Here is a 26,709-nt window from a genome sequence, read left to right on the forward strand (position 1 = left end):
TTTCTTCTCCACATTTATTGTAGTAATATAAAGGTATTTCACCTTTCCTTCATTTGCAGTCTCAACATGATTGTCATTTTGGCGAATAACCTGAAAACTTAACAAGTTTCTTTGAGGCTTACTACAATACAAAGTATTATCGATTATCAATAATGTTCCTCCGGGTAGTAATAATGCCGCTCTTCCAAAGCCTTCAATCAACTTTGTACTACCGGATATTGTATTAACATATGCTTGTTTCATAATCAAATGAGAGAAATATTTCTTTTATCTTAGTATTGTATGAGTTGTGGAACTGTCCAGAAGACACATATCTCCATTACTCATCTTGGATCCAACTGAAGACTGAAAAATTTATTTATCTTCATAAAAATAAAAATACATAATACGAAGTACAAAACTTAACTAAAGAAAATTTAAGTACATGAACTTTAAGTAAGATATTAAAAACACATAACAACATTATTCATTTCCCAGTTCAATTATCATTCTTCAGTTGCGATCCCCAGAGAAGTCCTCAGCTTCTAGATGAATAATATCATCGAGTCCATCAAAAACATCATTTTTCAATGCTAAATTTGCCTCAACATTCTCATCATATTTTTGAGAAGATCCTGCCTTACCATCATCTTTGAGAGTCAAATGTGACTCTACTTGAGCATTAGAAGAGGAGGCACCGCCTTTATTCCCTTTCCTTTTAAAGGAATTTTGCTACAGCTTGACAAAATGCTCAGGTGCCCGACATTCATTTTTCCAGTGACCTTTAAGGCCATAACAATGATAGTGATCGTCCTTTCCTTTAGAAGGATTATTTTGAGAACCTCGACGATTATTATATCGTCTTTTGCCTTTGCCACGCCTGTGCATATCATCATGGCCCTGATTATTTTATCTTATTTTAGATTGGCCAGCTGCTTCTACCTCATGTGCCTCCGATAATGGACCCTTCTAGCGGGCCGGGCATCATGATTTTTCATTAAAAGGTCATTATGCTGCTCAGGCACCAAAAGACATGATATTAATTCAGACTATTTTTTAAAACCCTTTTCGCGGTATTGCTGCTGTAATATCATATTGGAGGCATGAAAAGTAGTTAGTGTCTTTTCCAACATGTCCTCATCTTTTATAACTTCCCCACATAATTTTAATTGGGAAGTGATTCTAAATACAACAGAGTTATACTCAATTACGGTTTTATAATCTTGAAACCGTAAGTGCATCCATTCATAATGAGCCTTTGGCAATACCGTTGCCTTGAGGTGGTCATACCTCCCTTTCAAACTTATCCACAATTCAAGTGAATTTTTCACTGTTAAGTATTCAACCTTCAAGCTTTCATCAAGATGATGATGAAGGAAAATCATAGCTTTCGTTTTATCCTGACTTGATGCCTTATTTCCTTCGATTATACAATCACCAAGACCCTTAGCGGTAAGGTGAATTTCAGCATCAAGTACTCATGACAAATAGTTCTTTTCAGAAATGTCATGTGCCACAAATTCAAGCTTTGACAAATTCGACATGATGAAAACTATCATAAAATAATTGAGTTAATATTATAGTGTTGGTTTCTTTATAATGAATGAATATTAATGTTCAAATAATAAAATATACTATGATTACAAATTAATATGCATGCATATGGAATGTTTTAAAAACATGTAAATTCATGAAGTATTGAAACATTAGATTTAATATGTAATTTTAATTGTTCTACAATATTTATTATTAGTTTCAATAGTTATTAACACCATTTTTTTTGTGAGAGTTTCAAGTCATATTTAATACAATAATATTTTTCTTTATGACACACCAATATTTATCATAAATTTATGACAAGACAATACTTACGATTACTCTAACTAGCATGTTATCATATGCCCTAGTATTTAATTTAGAGTTATAAGTTATTAGCATATAAACAAAATAAAAATATAAACCTGAAATGTATTGATTATTATGGCTAGTAAAGCATCATACAAATACCTAAAGCAAGTTATGTATGCAGTAATTAAATCGTTGATCAAATATTTATGCAAGTCCTATTAGAGATGTTATAAACACATGAATGTATACCTGGGTCTAAAAGAAAATTGATTAACTTTTAGGGAAAAAAGATAATCCCGAATTAATTAGGTCTCAATTGGTTAGAGACTCGTGTTGATAATGTGTTGTAAAATGAGAGCCAACTACAAGAATACTAAACAAGAAAGGAAGCCAAATGGTAATGGAAAATATTAAGTATATGTATTCTTTGATCTCTTCAAAAATGTGTATTTTTCACAAGGGTAAAGGATACCCTTTTATAGGATTTAGAAAACATCCGTTTACATCCTTTAACCAAATACGTTAGTACAACATTAAGTCTTACATTAAATAGGTTCAGTACATTAGGTTGTTGATGAAAAGAATTGAAACATCCACAATTAAATGGTTTTGTAACATTCTTGTCTTTTTATAGCTATTTTTCAATTTGCATACCTTGAACCTTTTCTTTCATTAGTCTACATTTAATTATTCAATGCAACTCTTCCTATTCTCCAAACTATTTAGCAATGAATAGCACACACTTAAATTTGACTAATGAGTAAATTAGTAAGGGCTACATTTAAATTGGACTTTTGAATATCTGCAGATTCACAAATCTCATGTAAATTTAAATACAATTACTACTATTTCAATTAGATTAGGTATTTTATTTTAATTAAATATAAGAGAAAAATTGTAATCTAACTTTAAACACTTGTTTTATTTCTCTCCGTTTTTATTCATGTGGATACATTCACCTCATACTAATATTCTATTTTGAATAGAAACAACACAAACCAATATATACAAAGATACATATTCCAAGCCATAATAAATGTCATTATTTTTTTTATCATGGATACATTCACCTAAGTTCTCTCCCCATGAATTTCCGTAACATTTCATTAATTTGTCTGGAAACATAATAAGTATCATTATCTTTTAGTTGGAATATGAAGAGTGCCCTCTCTTTTTGTGTGTGGATACTTTAGTGGTTTTACATTTATGTATATTAATTTTGAAGAGACAATACATTTTATTATTATTTAATTAGATTAGATGTTGTGTTTATTACATTTTGATTAAGTATAAGGGTTAAATTGTAATCTAACTTTGAAGATGGGTGCTTCCCACTTTTAATAATATATGATATGATATGATGATGATGATATGATAGATGATATATGATTAGTAATTTCTTATGGTCTAACCCATCGGTGGCCCCCTAAAGTTGGCCGCAATTTTCACTTAGACACTTTAACTAGGCTTTGTTCATTTTAGGCACCTCATGTCAGCCACCGTTGTGTCATTTTGACACTTTTAGCTGACATGGCAAAGTGAGTGTTATACACTCGCTATTGACACGTGAGGGACTTATATAGTCTATTCTATTTTATTTTTTCTCTTCTTCTTTCCCATTTTATAGCCACTATCTCTCCAATTATTTCTCAAAGTTTAAACTACTTCAATGGAGGTTAAATCTTTTGTTATAATAATTTCAATTTAAATTTCGCACTACAAATTCAGATAGACCAAAAGAGAAACAAGAAATCGAACTCATATCAACAACACCCCAAATCATGTAAAGTTACCCACAATAATCCTAAAATAGGAGCCAAAAAATCTCAATTGTTACTATGTAAATGTTAATCTCACTAACCTTGAGCCCTAATTAAACTACAAATATCACAAAATTAAAGAAAAAGAGACGCAATCTTAAAAGTATGAACCATTGTTATTATACATTTGCACCTTTTAGCCCTAAATCAAATGAAGAAATGGGAGGGACGGTGCAATGAATGGGGAATATGACAGAAAAAAATCATGTAAAAGAGGAATAAAATGGGGAAGATGGCTTTGTGGTTGTGGGTGTGACGGAAAAGATAATGAAAATGAAGGTGTGTGGGTGTGGGTTTATGACAGAAAAAATGAAGCTAAAAAATAATAAAAATGGAGTAATACAATGGAGAAGATGATTGGGAAAGATGACTGGGGAAGTTGTGGGGGGTTGCGTTTTTCTTTAAATTTGTCAAATATTTTATTTAATTTTTTGGGATAAAAAGACCACATGTCATTTATTCATTGGTTACTTTGTCATGTATTTTAATTCTTATTTTTTCTATTTAATATGATAGACTTTTAATGAGTTGGCATGATATAATTGGGCATCTAATCCACGTGGACGCGCTTGGTTAACACGCACTTGAAGTCAACATGTGCTAGTAAAAAAAGTGTCAAAATGACACAATGTGATCTGACATGAGGTGTCTAAAATGAACAATTCCTAGTTAAAGTGTTTAAATGAAAATTGTTGCCAACTTTAGGGGGCCACTGATGGGTTTGGCCATTTCTTATTTTATACATATAGATTATAGATGATAAGTATTATGAAATTAGATATTTTAATTATGAATTAATCTAAGGAAGTGCAAAAGTCATTAACATATTAATTTAAATGAAACAATTTAATATTTAAATTAAACAGTTAAATGTTTTATAACATTTTAATTTATAGTAGAGGTAAAACAGTAATTCAACTTTTAACTTTTTTTGTTCCCGCTTATATATATATATATGAATGAAACACTGGAATAATCCAACACCATACATTAAATGACCATTTTGATAGTTTTCCCAACAGTTTAGTCGAGTAAAAGAGAAGTTGAAAAAAAAGTAAAGTTGGTTACATCCCTTCTCCGGTGTTCAGATCCAATTGCCGCATCAAACTTTATTAGTTCTGTTTGCTTATCCTTCTCATACACCTATGTTCTCATGGAAGTTTTAATTTGCACATTCAAACTTGTCTTGTGATTCATTACCATTTTTCATGGTGCAACAAAAGAAATTGACTTGTATGTTTTAGAATAAATAGCTATTAGCATAAACTCAATCTGTTTCTAAGTAGAGCATGAATTTTGCGCACTAAACTAGCTACTATCGTTTAGAAATTTCTAGTGTCGAGAAAATGATCAAAATGGTCATTGATGTATAGGGGTTGAAGTATTTTAGTCACTTATATATATCATCTTATCCAAATAGTCCTTAATATATATGAAAAGATGGTCATTTTAGTCCTTAGCCCTAAAACTAACCAGAAAAATAAAAAATCTGTTAAATTTAACGGTGGGTCCCACACTTGGTGGAACCCTTCTTCCTCCTTCATTTCTGTAATCTCTTCTCCTCCATCGTTTTCTTCAACTCCTCCATCGTTTTCTTCAACCATTTTTTTTTACAATTTTCAATTGATCTATTTTTGTTTCCACTGATAAAATCCTCTCATACAGACACAAGATTTTTATTTTCTAGCTCTGTCCATTCAGTTTTAATCCTTTTATTTGAAAAATGAAATGAATAAAGATGTCGGAAAAAAATACTCGTAATTTTGAAAAGGATAAAACAAAAAAAAATTAGTTACAACTTAAAAGGAATTGATTTATGGTGATCTCGGGGAGAAATGGAGTCGTTTAACTAATTTACTTCGTTCACATTTGTTTTAGCGATCTTGATTTTCTTCTTCTTCTTCTTATATAAGAAAATAGGAGCTGCTCAAATTTTTGTTCTAACGAAAGATAAGAAATGAATGTAGTGTGTATTATTATTCTTACAAGAATACGGCGTATGTCCTTGTGAAAGAAAGAAGTTGAGGAAGCAGAGTGCCATGGTGATGGTGAAAGAAAACAAATTGAGGAAGAATGGGTTTTACTAATTTTTAATTTTTCTTTTAAAAGCTTGGCATGTTGTGGGATCCACTGTTAAATTTAATAGTTTTTTTTATTTTTTGGTTAGTTTTAGGACTAAGGACTAAAATGATCATCTTTTCATATACATTAAGAACTATTTGGATGAGATGATATATAAATAGAGTTGTCAATATGGGCTGGCCCACCCCATCCAGGCTAACCCATACAGACTTTGAAATTTAACGGGTCCAATCGGGCTAGCCCATTTTTGTGATGAACCAGAAAATGGTCGGCCCAGCCCATAAGTATGTGGGCTAAGGGCTTTGCCGGGCCAGCCCTCTCTTCTTAAAAATATATTTTTTATAATTTTTTAAATTAAATTATAATTTAAAAATATTATCATAAATATCGACAAGAAATATTACATGGTGTTAATGTTACTACTTGTTAATCAAATCTACAAATAAATTATGTTTATAATATTTATTAAGTTTGATTTCAAGTAAAAGAATAAATATATAAATAGAAATATTAACCTAATTATTTTCCAATGATCATAATAAAACACAAAAACTATGACAATATTCCACAGGCTACAGCATATGTAGTGGTTCTCTAGAAATTTTAGGAAATTTTTATTTTATGTAGTACATATTTTATAAACATAATTGTATTTAAATTGTAATATTTCAAATTTTAAACAGATTTTGAGTTTAGACTCTTGCTATTTTAAATACTTTATTTTATTTTTATTTTATAGTTAATTTTTATTTGGCCCACGGGCCGGCCCTATCCATATTTCTCAAGCCCCACAAATCGGCAGACTTATTCAGGCCGGGCTAAAAAGCCTTTTTCTTAAATAGGCTCCAAATATCGTAGCTCAGCCATATCAAATCACGGGTTAGGCCAGGCCGGCCCAATGGCCTAGCCCATATTGAGGACTTTATATATAAAGGACCAAAATACTTCAACTCCTATACATCAAGGACTATTTTGATCATTTTCTCGTTCCATTGAGGTAAATTAATAATTATGCAACATACACTTAGTACTTGAGACTTCAGGTAATTGAATCTACTAAACGAGCATATTAATAAGAGGGTTTTCTTCTTCGTTTTATTCAATCACGGTAATCTGAAAGATTAAAAATCTTTCTCCGTGACCACAAGTACGCCCCCATCAAATTAAATCACAATGACAAGATATAAACTTAGCTGCTGAATGCATCACAATAACTGAAAAATGACGGAACATTTAAGGTAATCAGTACCTTGAGAATGTTAACACAAGAAGGTTCATGTTACCAGAACAAGAAGTATCTGCAGATACCTACTCCAATGTCCAAAGGATGGGAGTGTACAAGGGACATAATACTGTTACCTACCAGTACAAGAGAACCATGTCAAAACATATATAAGAAAAGGAAGCAATTATCTATTGGAATTTAATAGACTTCAACATATCAGTAGCCATGAAAGAACACCAAACAATATTTCTTAATACAAGAGAAGTGACATTTGCTTGTCAAATGAACAATAACTAGTAGTTCACCAAAGAACGACAATACGTATATTGAGTTTTGGGCTATTACATATTCTTTTCCTCCAATTTGAAGGCTTTTGGGTTTACTCCTACATAATTATTACCAAATCCATCAGAGAACGACAATACGTATATTGCAGAAGTGAACAAAAAGGGAAAAAATTCATTAAAATTATAAAGCAGTGTCATTTTTTGAGTAAATAGCAAAGTATTACAACCCTCGCTCCACTAAATTAATCAAGGCACTGAGGCAAAGCAAAATATTCCATCGTAACCACATAATATACAACTATATGCACATAGTTTGGTACTTGTATTATAAGAATCATTAAAGATAATCTAAAGCAGACCACTAGAGCAAAAGTTAATTAAAAATAGAATATCAACAAAAACTAAGATAGAAAAAAAGAAGAAGGAGAAAATCAAAACCAAACCTAGGATTTTAATATGCAAGCTGGCGACAATTGGAACTAACGAGAGGCAAGGCAGATAGAGAGCCATCAACAATAAAGAAAAATCAAACTGAGGGAGAAGAGATATTGATAGATAGAGTGAGGGAGAGATGAATCGGATTGCCTGGTGACAACAACCATTGATTGGATATTCATCAGCTTGACTCCTCTTTTTGATGCCATACCGGAAGAGTCTTCCTCTTCTACAAAATCTCATAGAATCATTATGAGTAAGGCTTTTCATGTTACTTGTTGATCGAAGGCGTCAATGAGTCATCCACCTTATCAAACACACTCACCTCCTCTTCCGCATTGTTCCTATCCAGAACATCTAAAATCCACCACAAATCCAAAATCCCTGTAACACCTCAAAAATATACCTAAGACTGAACCAGGAAAATAGGTGAACCACAGAGGCCCACGAGCCCTTACACGGACCGCGAAACCCCACACGGTCCGTCAATATGCCCATGAAAGCAACCCAGAGACCCCCCCCCCAAGGAGTGTGAGGAACCACAGACCACTAGACGGTCAGTGGAACCCCATACAGTCCATCAAGTGTGCAGTGCAAATGACCGAGTACAACCCCAACTCATTATAAAGAACCAAGGTGCCTACATGGCCCCTGGTGCTTCACAAGGTCCTGAAGTGGACTGTGAATAGGGCAGTTCAGCCTTCAAGTTTTGGGTCAACTTCAAATGGTCATATCTTTTAGCACAAAATGAATTTTGTGGCCTATGACTATCGAATTAAAAATCATTGAGACATCTTTCCAACGCCACCAAGTTTGCTAAAATCCAAGCTCGGAATAAAAAGTTATGCTTGTTTTAGTAGAGCCCCATTGGGTAGGGCCACAACCACGACCCAGTTGATGGGCCGTGGTCCTATTGACGGTTTGTCAATCCCATCGTGAAGGCCACTTCATTAGTTTTAAGTCAAGGTCATTTTGGTCTTTTCCCCTAAGCATTGGGCACTTAAACTACGTCGTTTGATGCCTAAACTATGTCATTTTACTATGTCTAAGCCTAATACTCTAGTCACATAATTCTCCAAAAATCACCCAACTTAGAGAGAAAGGAAGAGAAAAAGGCAACCAACTCTCCCAAGAACAAGCAAAAGCATTGTTCGAAGTTCAGCCTCGAAATCTAAAGGATTTCTCCGTAGATTTCGTAACCAGGTATGTGGGCTTTCACTAGTGGGTTCCTTTCACCCATTAGGTCCCTAGAATTTAGTTAGTTCTTTATATTCTCAACAACTGTTCAGATCTAGGGTTTCTAGATTTTCAATATTTATTGTGATTATAGTTCCTTTGATCTAAATAACTTGTTTCTTGATAATTTAGTATAATTCCATGCATAGCACTCAGAACCCTAGCTTGTGTAAATTTATCCAAGTTCATGAATTATACTTGCTATGCCAACTAGACAGAAATTGATGCCTCAGATTTTGAATGTTATATTCTCAGCATATAAATGTTGCATTCTCAGTTAGCATGTTAGTTTTTGAGCTATTCAGTATTTAGTGCATTTTAGCTTTATGGATATTCAGGTTGGAGTAGACTTATCACCGAGTTGGACTAGGGTTTAGCGTAGCCTCAAAGTCCTAGAACTACGTGCTCGCATAGGTTTATAAGTCCACTCAGTTGGGCATCAGATTCAATGATCACGCTATAGTTATGCCTCTATACCCCTGACAAGGTATATTGCGTCCTCTCGATGTGGCATATACATCAGACTCCAGGTTTAGCTCACATGGTTTATATCTATTAATAGTAGCTCCCACAATCAGACTCATAGTGCATAGACCAGGTTTTTAACATTTACTTTAGTATACAGTTCAACATGTTATCTTCATGATTAGTACTTGGTCATTGCTTCTAGTTCTGTTTTCAAATATACTTCAGTACATATGTATATCCTTGTTCAGATTATATCATTGCTCAATTATGCTTTGTTCAACTTATATATTTTGTTCAACTTAGAATATCTATTTTTTGCATTCTCATTACATTCCAAGTACGACACATACTTTGTGCGAAATCATTTCATGATGTAGGTTCAGGCACTCAACATCCAGATTACGCTTAGTTTGATCCTCAATCCGACTTCAGCAGTTTTGGTGGCGAGTCCTCATACTTCGAGGACAATAAATATGCTTTATCTTTTAGTCTTTCTTTTTAGTTTCAGTCTTGCTAAAGTTAGCTCGGGGCATGTCCGAAAAACTCAATTTAGTTAGAGGCTTTTCATACATAGTAGTAGATTCAGCTCATGTTCTTAAGTGTTGTTTCAGTTATCACTAAACTCTTATTATATTTTAGATTTTCAGACTAGTTGGGTTTTCCCCATTTCAGCTATCCATTGTTTTTAGCTTCTGCATAGTACATGTTTTACTTAGTTATTTTTCAGTATGTTTGTTATATGCCAGACTCAAGGTTAGCTTTGGGTCACTCGTGATCGTAGGTCCCGTATTATGTTTAGGGGATAGCCTCGGGGCGTGAAAAACTTGGTATCAGAGCATTAGGTTCAAGAGTCCTAGATTGTCTGAAATTCGTACTTAGTAGAGTCTCTTTCATGCGTGTGAAGCACATCACATCTATGAAGGGGAGGCTAAGAAGTGTTTTAAGAAAAACTTCACTTCCTATTCTATTCTTATCGTGTGTGAGGTGTTATTCAACTTTTGCTTTCTAATCCATCATTATACGTTTCTGATCTTGCCTCTTCGTAGAGCTAACACACGGAATGCTAATAATTGGAGGGGTAAAATGTAGTAATACCAATTTAACCATAAATTTCATATCGTAGAATAGCTCCTTTCAAACCATGATTTCATAACATACTCATAAAGACACTTATCTAAAGCATCTAAATCATGATCATCTTTCATAATGAGAGAAAATCAATTAAACATTTTCATAAAAAACATATTCATACTTTATCTAAAAGTATCCTTGATTCATAGAATCCCTCAATTCATGATGCATGCATAATCTGAAAGCATAGTTCATAATCATAAATATGAATAAACCATGGGTTCATATGAAATTCATTGAAAACATATAATTATGATTAAATCATGCATAATAAGATCAAAAATAGTGAATTAATTCATAAACAATTGAACCCATAAGAAAACATGCAAAACCCTAGAATTTGGGTTAGAATCATAAAAGAGAAATTGAGAATTCTTGGGACTCAGAGGATGGAAAGGGATCCATTGTTGATCTTCCCACATATATTTATTAACCTAGGCTTTTAATTGGAGAAGCAAGCTTGAAGCTTGAAGCTTGAACAACCCTAGAAATTTTCCTTGATACTTGGGAGAGAATTTTGAGATAAAACATTAAGAGGTTTTGAGGGAATGAAAGGGAATGGGTAGTTTTTGAAAGGTAAAAGCATTTATAGGACATACAAATAGGCAAGAAATGACATAGTTTAGGTGTTAAAAGAGTAGTAAAAGACTCTAATAACCCTGAACTAAAAGCTGCCAGAGTGACCTACGAACCCATGTACGGTCCATGTAAGCTCCTATGGACCGTACCGATCATTTGTAGGTCGCAACACTGGAAAACAAAATCCTTAGTCTAAGCCATGAGCCATTTCATAAGGCCCGTCGACCACCCTAGAACCCGTAGGTCCCTTTTGTATAATCAAAGTCCAAAAATATTTTCCAAGTCAAATCACTTTCCACGAGCTCTGATCTATAGACCATCTAGGCTTGTAAGGTTCATACACTTCAGCTATATAAGTTAAGGTGCCAAAATCACCAAGGTAGAATCTCTATCTATGGGTACTTTCTATGATCCGTAGAGGTTCCAATAGACTATCCTTTTGGTCTGTAGACCTTTGTTTAGGACTTGTCAATTTTCCAATTTTCCCACTTGCTTCCACGAGTGCCTCCTATGGATCATAGATCAGTGTACGGTCCATAGGTGCATCCGTGAAATCCCGCATGAACAACCATTTTTGTAGTGTTACAACCATCGGACCTCTAATAATAGTAGTCACCACTATCTGTCCTTGACCTCTTTGTTTCTTTATCACTATATTTTAGCTTTTCCTCCTCAATTTATTGATCATGATTCATCAACCTTGATATGTCCATCTCATTAATAAACATTACAGTTCTACACTCTTTGACCACCATTTTTGAAACACTAGAAACAAACTTACTTATCTGAAATCTAGAATCGACAACCATTGCCAGAGCATATTTTGATAGTTGAGTGAACTTTAAAGCGTGTTCATTCACGCTCATATCCCTTTGCCTCAAATTAATAAAGTCTTGCACTTTGGCCTCCTCATCTCAAAGGGAAATAATCGGTCAAGAAACGCTCCTTTGAACTTGTCCCAATCTAAGGACCTGCATCTAATTCCCTTTCTTTCTTCTATTTATCAAACCAGACTTGAGAAACAAACCCCTTTCAATTAGTAAGTAGCCAAGTTTTCCCTTTAAACTAAAGTCATACCCATAATGTCCACAATCTTATAAATCCCTTTAATGAACTCTTATGGATCTTCGTCCACCTTGGAACCATGGAATCCTGGAGGATTCATCCTTATGAAGTCTCAAACCTTTGTTGCTATCATATTGGATTCACGGAAGGTACAACCTCTCTATTAGCTTGAGTCATCATAGCTTGAGCCAACACTTGGAAAATGGCCCAAAATTTAGCATGTGATACTTAGTTGGCCAAACGATCGACCAAAGCTTGTGGAGCTTCAAGTTCCACATTCATATTCCTTATCAACATAGCTCTTCTGGAGACATGTTATGAAAACACATAAAACAAGAGTTAGAAGGAAACATTTATAGAGTTCAACTCTATCACATTGCTTAAGAGTAATGAAAGAAATGAAGTTTCTTAGACATTTTTTACCTTCCTATTCATATATGTGGTGCGATTCACACCCATGAACAAGACTCTACTAACGCGACTCTTCAGACACCCTAAGACTCTTAAACCTTACTCTCTAAGTACCAAGTTTGTCACAACCCAAGACTACCCCCGAACGTGACATGGTGAATAAAATCTCGAAAGACTAATAAATGAACCACATGACATAGCATGACACTAAGATAACATTATACCGAAAATAAAGAGATAAGCTGAATATAAATCTCAAATGCCAATATCAACATATAAGAGAATTTGAGTACAAAGACCATAATGTGGAACATATTATGTCTGACAACAAGCCTCTACTACATAAGTGTGTATAGGACAAGCCCTACCCAAATAGAACAATCTTAAAACTAAAGTAAAGTTTGAAATGACGTCAAAGCATAAGTGTGGCAATGTCTCCGAACCATGAGGACTCAGCAAAAGTTGTATAGGCTGAGAGAATTTGTGCTAACCGCAAGTTGGGTGAGGAGAGCTGAAACCTATATTATAAAACAACATATGTGATAGCGCTCAAATTACCCTCAAAATAAGTTAAAAGAATAAGAGGTCAACGTCAATCAGGGTCGAATCCCTAAAGGAACAATTAGTTGGCAATTAAAAAGACAAAGAATTGCAAGCTATGAGTTTGAATCTAAACTTAATAATAAACAAATATCAAAGAGAGGATGGTTTAGTCACACATATAAGAATTGGGCAAAAAACTAAACAAGTATGGTATAATTGGGAATTGGAAAATTCAGAACTCAACACTCATTCAATGATTCATCTCAATCTCAACACATGCTCATCAATTATAGGTAGGCTAGGTCATCCTTAACAACACTAATCTAATTTCGGTCTCAAAGTGCTATAACGTGAAATCTCCTTTCGGTCTTAACCAAGTAATTCAACACAATAACCCAATACCTTAATTTAGACCTCTTATTCGAGCAAGCCTTGTATTCAACAATGAAAACCTAAATGTTCTCCTTTCGGTATCAAACTCAAGATTCAAAGCTAATATGTGGTTATTAATCTAATTCTCCACTTCACGAGTTCCCTTTCGGGCAACCCACAAAAATCAAAATCTAGATCTTAGATTGCACTCTCAAATCTTAAATTCAAACAAGAAAACTAGATTAAACCTATTTCAAGAAAACATGGAATCACTTACAAACGCAATAGATTAGAAATTAGAGATCCAATTAGCAATTACACCCACAATTCATCCAATACAAAGTAAGGAAAAGAAGATAGAGTACGAGATTTTACTAATAAGAACACAATCTTCAATCCAAAGATGAATTATGAGGAAACTTGCCTTTAAAATCTCAACACAAAATATGAAATCTAATACTAAGAGTTTTTCAATAGTCTAAGCTAAAAGATAAAATTCAATAATCTCCAATTGTATGATAAAAATTAGATTCTCTTCTAATGTCTTCTTCTTCTGCCCTTTGTGAGAATTTGGGTCCAAATTCATGAAATTCTAATTTTCCCCTGTCCAAATAGTTGGGCCTCTCATAAGCGTACTTCACAAAAGTGAACATACGTTGGCTAAATTGACCCTCACCTTTTTGGGCTCCTTCAAAAAATGAACCATGCTCGGTCGCTTAAGAGACCAGTTGACTTCAGTTGACTATTCGCAAAAGCAAACTTCCTCTCTGTAGGTGCGACATCAAAGGTCATTTTCTGCCAGTTTTAACTTCTTTTTCCACTCTTGTCCATCAATTTCCTTTAAAGCAACAAATATCTGAAATCATCACAATTAAACAAATAATTATCCACTTTTTTTACTTGAGTACCACAAAATCATAAGAAAAGAGCCTCAAATGAGTGGAACTTCACCACTCATCAATAGGCATATGAGATGTATGCAGCCAATATTCAGAATGTACAGAGCATGAGGAAAGATGCATGAATATAGGCATAATAACATAATAAGTCTAAAAGCATGATAATGCAATAACCAAGTAAAGTATGACATAAAAATTGATAATGTGATTCTAAAAAACATAATACAAAGTCAATGCAATATTTTAAAAAGAGTTATAATCATATCATAAGTCTTTTTTTGGAGATATTGTTAACCGACATAAACTATGTGAGCTATAACATGAGTCCAGTGTACTACTCCCACATCGAAAATATAGTGTTCTACTTTCCAAGGTAAGGACCATAATCACGAGCTTATGTGGATCCACTAGCTAGAGTCACTTAAGACTAAGTCCTCTAGGGGCACGTAGATATGGGACAAGGGGATTGTTTGTAATGAACTCCGCTCTACTAACGGGTGAACCTCTATCCCAAAGTCCTCTCGGTGCTAAATCCCAATTAAAAACATGTTTTCACGATCCAAACTACCTCCTAGATGTGACATGGCGAATAGGACCCCAAAAGACCCTAAACAAGCCACTTGACATAAGCTTAACACTTAGATGAACACCATACAAAAGTAAAGAGATTAAGTGTAATATTAGTCTAAATACTTCAATGACATACGATACTAAAAATAAGAGTAGAATGAACTTACAAGAAGAAACATATTAAGTCTGACAACAAGCCTCTATATCATAGAAGTGACTAGGAAAAATCCCTAGCTCACGAAAGAAGTTTGAAAATTAAAATGATTGAAATAGACAAAAACCCATAACATGTGATCATGCCCTAGAACAATGAGGACTCACCACAAGCTAAGAAAAATTGAAGAAATCTGCTAGTCATGGCTGGATGAAGATACTTTGGACCCTATATTATGAAACAATATAGGCACAAAAGATAAATGTATCAGTACTTTGAATGTACTTAATATGGGGAGCATACATAAACATATATGTGAAACACGCCAAGTCTTGAGAATATAATGATGTATGACCAAGTAAGACATATCAAATCTTGATAACAAGGTCAATGTAACATTTAAAAATCATAAAATAAGCTTAAATCATAATATTTGAGGAAGTCATGAACTCTTTAAAGAAAATCATAATCTTTTGTGGGATGTCTACTATTAACCGACATAGACCATGTGAATTATAACATTAGATCATGTCTTTCCCATATCGAAAAGAAATTGTCCTACTTGTCATGGTAAGGGCCGTGCTCTTAATCTTAGGTAGATACACTAAATTTGTCCAATCGAAATGAAGTCCTATGGGAAATGTAGTTATGGGAAAAGGGAATTGCTACTAGAGGCCGGGCCTCTACTAACGGGGGTGCCTCCATCCTAAAGTCATCTCGGTGCTAAGTAAACTCGCAATAGAAATAAGCATAATCATATCATATTCGTAATACTTGGAAAGATAAGAATATAATAATATCAATCCAATCATAAACTTCACATCATAGAATAGCTTCTTTCAAAATCATGATCTCATATCATATTCATAATGACACTTATCGTAAGCATCTAAATCATGATCATATTATATAATGAGAATACTTTACTTTGAAGAAATATTTTTCATAAAACATAATGATATTTTAACTAAAAGCATCCTTAATTCACAAATTCTTCAATTTCATTATGAATGTATAGTCTCAAATATAGTTCATAACCATAACATAGACCTATGGCATGGGTTCATATGTAATTCAATGAAAATATGTTATTTGAATCAAATCATGAATAAGATCAAATATAATAAATTTGACCATAAATAATTGAAGTCATGAAGAATCATATAAAATCCTAAACAATTGAGTAGAATTCATAAAATAATTTGAGGATTTCTTCGGACTCAATGGATGAAAGAGAATCCATTGATGAACTTCCCACATATCTTGATAAATCCAAGCTTTGAAATTGGAGAAGGAGACTTGAATGCTTGAAGAATCCTAATCCACTTGAGAGAATCCTTGAAGAGAATTTGGAGAGAAAACCTTGAGGGGATTTTGGGCGTTTGAGTGAATGATAGGGAAATAGATTTGAAGAGTAAAAGCAGTTATATGACTTAGTTATAGGGTCAAAATGACATAGTTTATGCGTACAAATGGTAGGAAAATACTCAAATAACCCTGACTTAAGACCATAAGAAGGACTCGACAAACTGATCTACAGTTTCTACGAGCATCCCTAGAACAAATATGAGAGGTATTATTTTCTTATCAAAACGACGATCAAGTCCCACGGTCCATAGATATTAACCATAGAACCCAAGGTCAATAAAAAAAATCACCAAGTCTCGAACCCTTCCTACGACTACTTCCTGCGGACCATAGGACCCTGTACGTCCGTTGGTGGTCTTGTATAACCTGCACAACAACAAATTTTTGCAACATCTTTCCAACTCAATCTACCGATTTCTGAGGTGTTACACATGCATAATCGTATCATAATCTTTGAAATGGTAAGAATCAAGTAATCATTCATAACTTCATATCATAAGAATAACTCCTTTAAATCAAGATACTATAACATACTCATAAAAAGATACTAATCTAAAGCATCTAAATCATGATCATCTTTCATAATGAAAAGTACTTCAATTGAAAATATTCAATTTCATAAAACATGTTTGATACTTTATTTAAAAGTATTTTTGATTCATAAACTCTTTAAATCACCATGCATGCATATCAACATAAATTAGTTTAGAAATAAAATACTTGTATAGCATGGGTTCAGGTAACAATTATATGATCAAATCATGCATATTAATCAATCCTGATGAATAAACTTATAATCAATTCAACCCATACACAAATCATGAAACCCTATAATTTGGATGAGAATCATAAAAGAGATTTTGACGTTTTTCTGAGACTCAATGGGTGAAGAGGAACTCATGGATGAATATATCACATAACTTGATGAAACCCTAGGTTGAACTTGGAACAGGAGACATAAAGCTTGAAGGAACCCTTGATTCACCTTGAGAGAACCTTGGAGAAGAAGACTTGAGGTTTTTCAGAGAATGAAAGTAAATGGAGAGGTTTGAGTCTTAGAAATTGTTATAGGTCCTCAAAATAGCTAGAAATGTCCTACTTTAGGAATTGAAAGAGTAGCAAAACACCCAATTAACCCTGAGAAAATAACTATCGGACCATTCCATAGACCCCATGTACGGTCTATACACTGAACCACAATTGTACTGCCCGTTTGTACATCCCTTACTATAAGTTCACATCCTTGATCACAAACCACGGACAACAATCTACGAGTCTTAGATCATCACACGAGACATACACACCCCTCATACAGTGAGCCTTAACGATAATGCCCTCAAGCTTGGGACCACTGATCGCCAAGTACGGACCGTAATTTATTCTATGGTCCGTACTAGTCAGTTGTCTACCACTTACTGAAAACATAGAGTCTCAGACGGCCAACTACGAGCAACCAACCATGACCTGTATTTTCCAATACGACTCGTACAAGATCGTCGTGGAACTCAATGCACCAAAATCACTAAGTCTGATGTCCAATCCATAAGACATAAGCACGACCCATAGATCAATCCATGAGACATCCTATTGGCTCGTGAAACCATATCCAGGACTTGACATTTTCTCTAAATTCCAAAGCACTAACTATGACCGGGCATCCAAGACCCGTGTATAATGTACTAATTGTGCATTCCTCTCATGGATCAGTGCACTAGTAAACTTTCTATAGCTTTTCACTTCCAATCTAACTTTTGCACTTCTGAGGTGTTACAAGAGGAGAGACCAATTATTGTAAGAAATACTGATAGAGTAATAGTGAAGAAATTCTTATCCTGTAGAGGAAGAAACCTCAGATTTTGGTCAATATAAACTTGAAATTCAAGTTTTGTTGATCAAATTATCTTAGAATGGAGATTTCCTTTATGGGTATTGTCTCTATTTCTTCTTTTATGAGTAGTTAGAACCTTAACTAGGGGTGTGTGCGCTAGATGGGGGTGTAAAATCTTGAATAGGTATTGATTAATTGATTCTAATATTGATTTTATGGAATTGATCTATTGTTATCTTGAAGTTTTAATCTAAAATTAGTGGTTGCAAATATTGATTGAGATCTCTAAAAAATGGAGTTGGGTAAGACTCAATAGCGTGGACTTAATGAAATAACTCTATGGGTTTGAGCTAGGGATGGGATAATCTGAGTGAATTCACATTTAATGATATGAGCCAAGGATAGTCTATCTATTGAAGCAATGTTTGGTATTTTGTTTGAAAGGGTCTTGGAGTTTGGAAGAATCCAAGGGACATACGCTTGATACTTCGGGGGAATATCAAAGTGTAGCCTAGACCAAGCACTATCCATGTATCAATCAATATTGCATCAATTAATCTTTGCCTATTTTAGTTAAAATCTTGATCTTTATGTGCACACCCCTAGTCCTTTCCAAATTTATTAGATATTATTTGTGTTAATTTCCCGTTTTATTGATTAATATTGATGAAATTGTATTTGTTAGATAAAACCCCTAGTTAATTATATGTGTGTGTGTGTGTGTTCAGAAGTCAATTTGTTTCATATAGTGAAATCAATAAAAGAAGAGTCTCATCTGTCAATCCTTGTGGTCCCGACCTCATAAGTTGGGTAATTATTTTGTGTATCACCGCATATGCCCTCAAATATGGGACATCATTGAGCGCTTATCACTATCATCCTCAAACATATGATTAAATTGAGGTTGCCAATCACTCCTTAGAGATTTATTTATGTTTCTTTTTAGGGTTACATCCAAAACAATGGCCAAGTTAGATATCTTGAAATAATTTTTTGTTCAATATCACTTATCATGGTTCCACATAAAGGACCCCTTTTAGAGCTTTATAGGGTAGACATTCTCCTCCTTGTTGCGGTTCACTAATGAAAGTTCCTGAGGAGATCAACCAACAACTTATGGCTCACAACACTTTTTTAGATGAACTCAAAGCTAATATGATCCATCCTCAAGCTCAAATGAAAGTTTATGTTGATGCTGAGCGTCGTGAAGTTGTGTTCCAACCTGGTCATTTAGTTTATCTTGCGATCAACCTTTCAATCTTCTGTCACTATCTAAAAATGGTCATCAAAAGTTAAGTCCTCGTTACTATAGGCCACATACTATCTTGAAAAAAACTGGTGAAGTTACTTATCGCCTTGATTTACCCCCTCATTCATGGGTACATCACGTATTTCATGTTTCTTGGATAAAGTGCACAATTAAGGATGTTACTCTAGTCGAGCAACTCTTTCATTTATTATCCGAAGAACTTGAAATGCAAGTGCAAAATGAAGGTGTAGTATAATGTCTTACACTCTTGAATGTCCCCTAAGAGGTGTTGATTAAGTGGAAGGACCTACCAGACTTTGAGAACACTTGGGAATCCAATAAAGTCATTGATGCACAGTTTCCGCATTTTCACCTTAAGGACAAGGTGAAACTTGTTGGGGCATGTATTGTTAGACATATTGTTACTAAGGTCTATAACCACAGGAAGAATGGTGACGATAAGACTTAAATGTAGCTGTTTTATTTATTAATTACTATGTATATGTATTTTTAGTAGTTACTAAGAAGGTAACTAGCAATTTAGGTTGCTATTTTGTGATAAATTATACTAGAAAAAAGGAAATAAAGTTGGTTTTGGGTAGGATTTTCTATGGCAAATTTGGAGGTTAAGGTTCCTCGAAATACCTTGATTGTCAGAAGTATTATGTATTTTTTATTTTATAAAACATATTTTAATTGTTGGAGGTAGTAAATAATAGTTGAATTATTGTTCCTATTTTCGTGTTGTGTTTGGAAGTTCACATATTAATTGTTAGGAGAGTTGTAGATTCCTACCAAAATGATCTCCTCGTGTTTGTGGGAGGAGATCTAATACCAGTACAACTTCTCCATGAAATTTTTCTATGTTTACAAATTTTTAAAGATTGCAAGACAATTTGTCTAAATGAGGTATGCATTTTGGAGGGCTCTCAGGCATAAAAATGTAAAATATCCCACCTGAATCTGTGATATAACCGTAGAGAGTTTTCATTTAGATACATTTATGTGCTAGTGTCCACAAAAAAACTCCATATTATTTGATGACAACTATTGATTGATCAAATTTTAGCAAAAATATCTTCAGGGACATCCAAAATATTATTCTGTGAAGGAAGAATATAGATTGTCAAGATAGTGATTTTTGGGGTTCAAACATAGTAGGCAGAATTGTTTCACTACAAGAAAAACTGCCTATAAGGAAGGGAAATGTCGTCCCTAAATGTCCAAATCTGGTCGCAAATGGCCTATTACGACGGAAAACTGATGGTCGCCACTCGTCCTAAAAGACTTCTTCGCTAATGGTTAATTGCGACGAGTTTCTATATCTAGTTGTTAAATGTTATTAGAGACGGCAACTAATACAGTCGCTGATGAACTTTTAGAGACCGTGAATCCCGTCCCAAATAGGCAATTTTCATATCTGAAAAGTAGTTATTTGTGACCATTAAACCTTTTCTGCGAAGAGTAACTACCTGGCCCTAAATTACTTTATCGCGACAAGCAAAAACCTTGTCCTAGATTAATCTTTAAAGACGAGAAATTTCCTTGACCTAATTTAACCTTTACAGATGAGCAACTACCTCATCCTATATTAACATTAAGACGAGCAAATACTAATTAGTCCTCTCATTTACCACCAACTGTACATCAACTCCATCTCATAAAATTAATAAATTTCATCACTAAATATAAAATTTCTACTAATAAAAAATTCAATACAAAATGTTGATAGATATAGTTTCAATATTTGCTCAACAAAAAACACTTAATCAATTAGCATCCCAAGCTAGACTATGCTATCAAGTTTTACATAACGTTCTTAGCAAAATATTAATGATCTTGTGCATCTTCTAAACTTTCATCTTGACTTGTAACTTCAATCTTCAAAAATCTATAAGAACAAAATTTTGCAAAGATCATAAATACCTATTGGTATATAAAAATATCTATGAACTACAATAGAATTAGTTAAAGTACTCACCACAAAAGAAGTGTAGAATTAATCAATTCTACAGAAACATTAACAAGTTGCAATAACATAAAAAAATTATTAGAGAAGTTCAATAGGATGTATTTTCATATTGAACTCCAAGAAGCACTCAATTGAAACCACAACAACAAGAATTAACTAAAAATGCACTTGGAAATTACAAATTCTCCAAATTTCAGTTTTCCATAAACATGTCTACAAAGGTCACTTTGATGTGTTTTGTTCATGACCTTTTCCTCTTCTGCAAAGTTGATGTCAGGTCTGCGCAATTGCTATTTGAATGTTCAAGGATTTTTCACAAGATTATGAATTCATTTCTAACTTGGACAAAAGCTCAAAATATTTTTCTAGGATCAAAGATGGTATCCAGACTACCTCAAAATAGAGGTGTTACAACTGAGAAATTCAATTTAGCTATTGATTTAGTGTTATAACAAATTGCTGGCACATTGCTAGTGGTTAAAGATTCATCGATAGTTGATAGGGACAAATACTAATTGCAATTGATGATGGTGAAGTTGCTGAAAATTTTGAGTTGCCTATTTTTTATGTGGAAATGATGCTAAAGTCGGTAGAAAGACATCAATGAACATACAATCAACATGTACAAACTTTAGGGACCAAGGAGTGATAAGACTTTAGCCACAATGCTACACAAATTAGATGTCGGCAAAATTGATTTTGTGTCAATTTTTGGGGTCACAAATGATTGGAGACAACACCTTGACGATCATTTTCTATAACATATAAAAAGTATCGAGCGAGGGAAATGGTTAAAGCGAGTAAATATGTAGGAGACATGATGAATGAGTACATTGTGATCTGATGCTTAGAAGAGCCTACTTGGTTTAGATGTATACAAATTCAAATTGAAATGATCTACAAAGCAAAAGAAAACATATGCTAGCTAGCACTCATCAAATGGGAGTCGTATTCATTTACTTATCAACTATTCCCAAGCAAGAAGATAAAAGAACAAACGAAGTTTAGTTTCACGCAGCTGTGCAGAGAAGTATGTGAAAATAAAACAAGAAGAAGATGTGCAGTAGTGGCAAGAAGTCTAGTTAAATTATAGTTCCTCGATTAAGCAGTTGATGTTTGTTATTGCAAGTACAAGAAACATCAACATAACCGATAGTTATGCAGAGAAGTGTTTGAAAATAGAAAAAGAAAACATGCAGCAGTTAATTAGTTGATCCTCTGTTAAGCAACTAGTTCTTGTAAAATTACAAATGAAGCAACATCAACAACATGCCTGACAACTATGAGGAGAGGTCTATTTATAATAGAGCAAGAAGGAAGAACAATTACAATCATGAATTATTTATTCCAAGTATATCAAAAGTAGATTCCTATTTGTTCTAACCATCCGATTATTAATTTGTGAAGGGCATTGTGTATTTAGAAGAACTTCCTCTTAACATCTCTAGAGATATGGTGCATCAGAAGAAGATCATGAAGGTTATTCGCAAGACTTTGGAGAAGAACCGTGTTAATCTATTCATTGAAATTGCAGATAACACAGAGGATTATAACAAATATTATGAGGCTTTCTCTAAGAACATTAAGTCGTTGTCAGCATTGGAAACATTTTATGCACTAAGATCTGGATTCTGATAACTAGTTATGAAAATAAGTAGGTTGCTTATCATGGGAAGAGTTTGAACAAATGTTAATGATGCAGATGTTATATGCTAAGATTTGGATTCTGATAACTAGTTATTGCTCCCTTCACTTAAGCACTGTGTCACTCTATATAGGAAAGTTTGGATCATGAACTTTATCATAAAAAGATTACTGATATTTGCTCGATTATGTACACTAGCGGAACTACAGGAGGAAAAAATGTGTTATTCTGACTAATGGTGCTTCCATTGGAGAAGTTCGGTCAATGGATCAACTTCTCGCTAAAACAGATAAAGAGGTTATTTTGAGTTATCCCTCTTATTTTGCTTAATCATATAACAAATCTCCAGTTGATTAATATACTTTCTACAATATTCTCATTGGTGCAATAAAATCTAAGTGTGATCTTAGTCTTGATCAGTTCGTGTCAATTTCAGGGAACTACATAGTACACATACTTTTCATTCCTTACACTAACTCACATATTTGATCAATTAATTGAGACATATTGCATATACAGGGGTGCTTCAATGGATTTTTTTCAAGGCGTAAGATGCATTTATTCTTTCTATAGTATATTACTTATAATTTCATAAAATACTAACTTGTTGTGCCTATGGAAATTGAGGCAACTAGATGATTGCATATGAATAGATAAAACGACTAGATAATGAAGAAGAATATAAAGAGTAATTTGAACGAAACAAACACGAAAGGCAATTAAGAAAGGAACAAAATTCAACGCACAAGAGGAAGCATACCTGAGAATTGATTAGATGGAAGTCAGCATACACAAGAAGGTAGAACTTATTACCTATCAACCATGTAGCTCATTACGTCAATTGTTGTCCCATACTCTTCCTGCAGATATACTCTCCCTCCCCTAAAAGGATAGAATCAACATTTAAGATGACAAATTATGGCAGAAGGTCCCTCACCACTTATAAAATGAATTTAAACATTTGACGAGAGAATCACTACTGAACTACAAGATGAACTTAGTATCAATAATTTGTAAAACCAACTTATAAAAAAAATGTAAACCCAAAGTATACTAGCTCAAAGGTTTCTGAAAATAGGAAGTCAGCTAGTTGCCCCAGTGTGTAATAATCAGATCAATTTTGGTTGTTAAAGCATATGAAGCAAACATGTTCTAGATATTTCAACAAATAGACTTCCAAATGTTTGATTTGTCCATTTTCATTAGACTTAGAGACATGTACTAAGCTTCAAGGCAGGACAACATTTCTTGTTCAAGTGAGTGCTTCATGTTGTACGATTCCTTCTTGCAGTTTTAATGACTTAAACAATCTCATCTAACAATCTATTTATAGATGAGTCGAACATCTATACTCTATTATTTACAAGAGGGCGACCCTCGTCAAATTTAACAAATATGCAATGTCACTAGCACTTGAAGCTACTCAGGAATAGAATGCAACATCACGACATACTTCACACAGCCAACTTGATCACTCTAAAATCAGCATGTTGAAATTGGTCCACATTGCCATATTAGATCAACAAACAGAAAAAAAAAAAAAAAGATTATTATCCATTTAGCTTGCAATTTTAACTCTGTTTTTTCATTATTTAGCTTGATTTCTCAAAGAAAACAATAATAGACAAAAACTTCTGAATGATTAATACCTCTCAGTAGCTCGAACATCAAGCCTACCAGTAACACTCCGAACTTTGCTAGATTGTGGAGTTTCCTTTCCATCACTTGACAAAGGGCGTCCAATTATAAACTCATCCACTTAACCTCTCAACAAAACCATACTCATGAAACTCCAGATACTAGTATATCAATTTAATTCATAACAAAAATAAAATGAAAAGAGTAACTAAATCATATTCAAGAAGAATCACATCAATAACCAGCTTATAAATTACCATAAAAATTAAATCTTTCTACATCAAACATAAAAAAGTTGTATACCTGTTTTTGATCAATATAAATAATTCGAAGTTCAAGCTTCTGTCCTCTCAACTCAAAACCTAAAATCCAAAAAATCAAAGTTCCAGTATATGAATGTGGATGTATGAGAGCTTTGTGGATGAAATTGGGCAACCGTTAATGGTTGAAAATTGATGCTTTTTACTAAGGGCAAGTCCAGTACGGGCAAGACCCAAATCCACTCCAAGACTGAAACCTCCTCTGCATGTTGAATCGCGCTTTCGTCGAACCGCATTTGGGGGAATTTCCTCAAGCGATACTGCTCTTACTGCTTATTTCCTTAGTTTTCGTTATTAATCGCAAAGATTTCCTGTCGGCCGGGTGATATGTCACCGGCGGCAAGCTTACCCCTGCTAATAGATGCGCCATTCGAAGATGTTCTGGGACAATATTTTCAATGAAAGTATATTGGATATGGCTAATTTTTTGGGATGATATTTTGAAAGATAAATTTTAGTGTTAAATCAAGAAAAAGTGCATCTAAAGATTGCCATGCTCTTTTGAGAAAGTGCAGAAGAAAATTGAAAGTATTAGCAGAGCTTTTTCTCTAGAGAATTGCGATTTGAAGATATGCTACAGAGATTTGTGGTGAAGTCAATTTAGGGCTTCTATGTTATTGAAAATTATGAAATGACTAATTAATTAATTTTTCTCTATTGAAAAAATTGAGGCGTTTTTTATAAAGAATTTCAATAATTAAGGTAAATTTTTGGCGTTTGATGAATTTTGTGAAAAATTGAAAATGCACTTTTTCCCGCTTCTCACAACTATATTTACATTTTGGGACCAGTTAGAACTTTCTTTAGGGACTAGATTTTAGACCTTCACAATAACATATAGAATTAGGGAAAAGAATATAATCTCGTCCTAATACATGTATTTTTTGAGACTAGATTATTAACTCGTCTCTAAATGTTGGTCTTAAATAACAGTTTTTCTTGTAGTGTTTGTAATACGGGTGACTAAAATAGTCCACACCTATTGTAAAGGTTATATATTGTCAGGAGAAAATGTCATAACTGAGAAGGTATTAGTTTCTTGGGGAAAGATGTGTACGCCAGAGACTACATGTTTCACAACTCAACAAAACCTAAAACATCTTTCCCTTGTGGTTGAAAATCCAAAGCAGTCTACTAAGAACAAATAGGTTGTCGAAATGAAAAATGCAAGTGGATCATAAATGTGTTTTGGGCAAGTAGGCTAATGAAACAATGAACCATATGTTTTTGGAGCGTACATTTCTGAACTCACTATGGAAGATACTACTTCACTTGATATCTATAAATCAACCTCTAAGTAATACTTAGATTGCAACGCAATAATGGACCATCCAGAAGATTAAGGAGAGAAGTCATGAGGCTCATGTGTTGAAATTAGTGTACATAAAATCAATACATACAATCCGAAAGGAGATGAATACCAGAGTTTTTAAGGAGAATAAGTCCACAGTGAAGGATATAACACAAAGAGTTTCTTGTGTTAGAGCTATTGTCCCAACTAGGCTATTGTAAGATAGATGTAACTTTTAGTTTTCTGAGTTCATTAAGCAAGTAATTGTTGGTCTCTGAGAGAAGTTATTTTAGT

At 33.7% G+C, this 26,709-nt stretch overlaps 1 pseudogene; it reads right to left on the reverse strand.

The window, feature by feature from the left end:
* Positions 1 to 492: 492 nt before the first annotated feature.
* LOC125842805 (uncharacterized) lies at positions 493 to 25,494 on the reverse strand (annotated as a pseudogene).
* Positions 25,495 to 26,709: the final 1,215 nt, after the last annotated feature.

Source organism: Solanum stenotomum, chromosome 10, assembly GCF_019186545.1.
Source record: "Solanum stenotomum isolate F172 chromosome 10, ASM1918654v1, whole genome shotgun sequence".
NCBI lineage: Eukaryota > Viridiplantae > Streptophyta > Magnoliopsida > Solanales > Solanaceae > Solanum > Solanum stenotomum.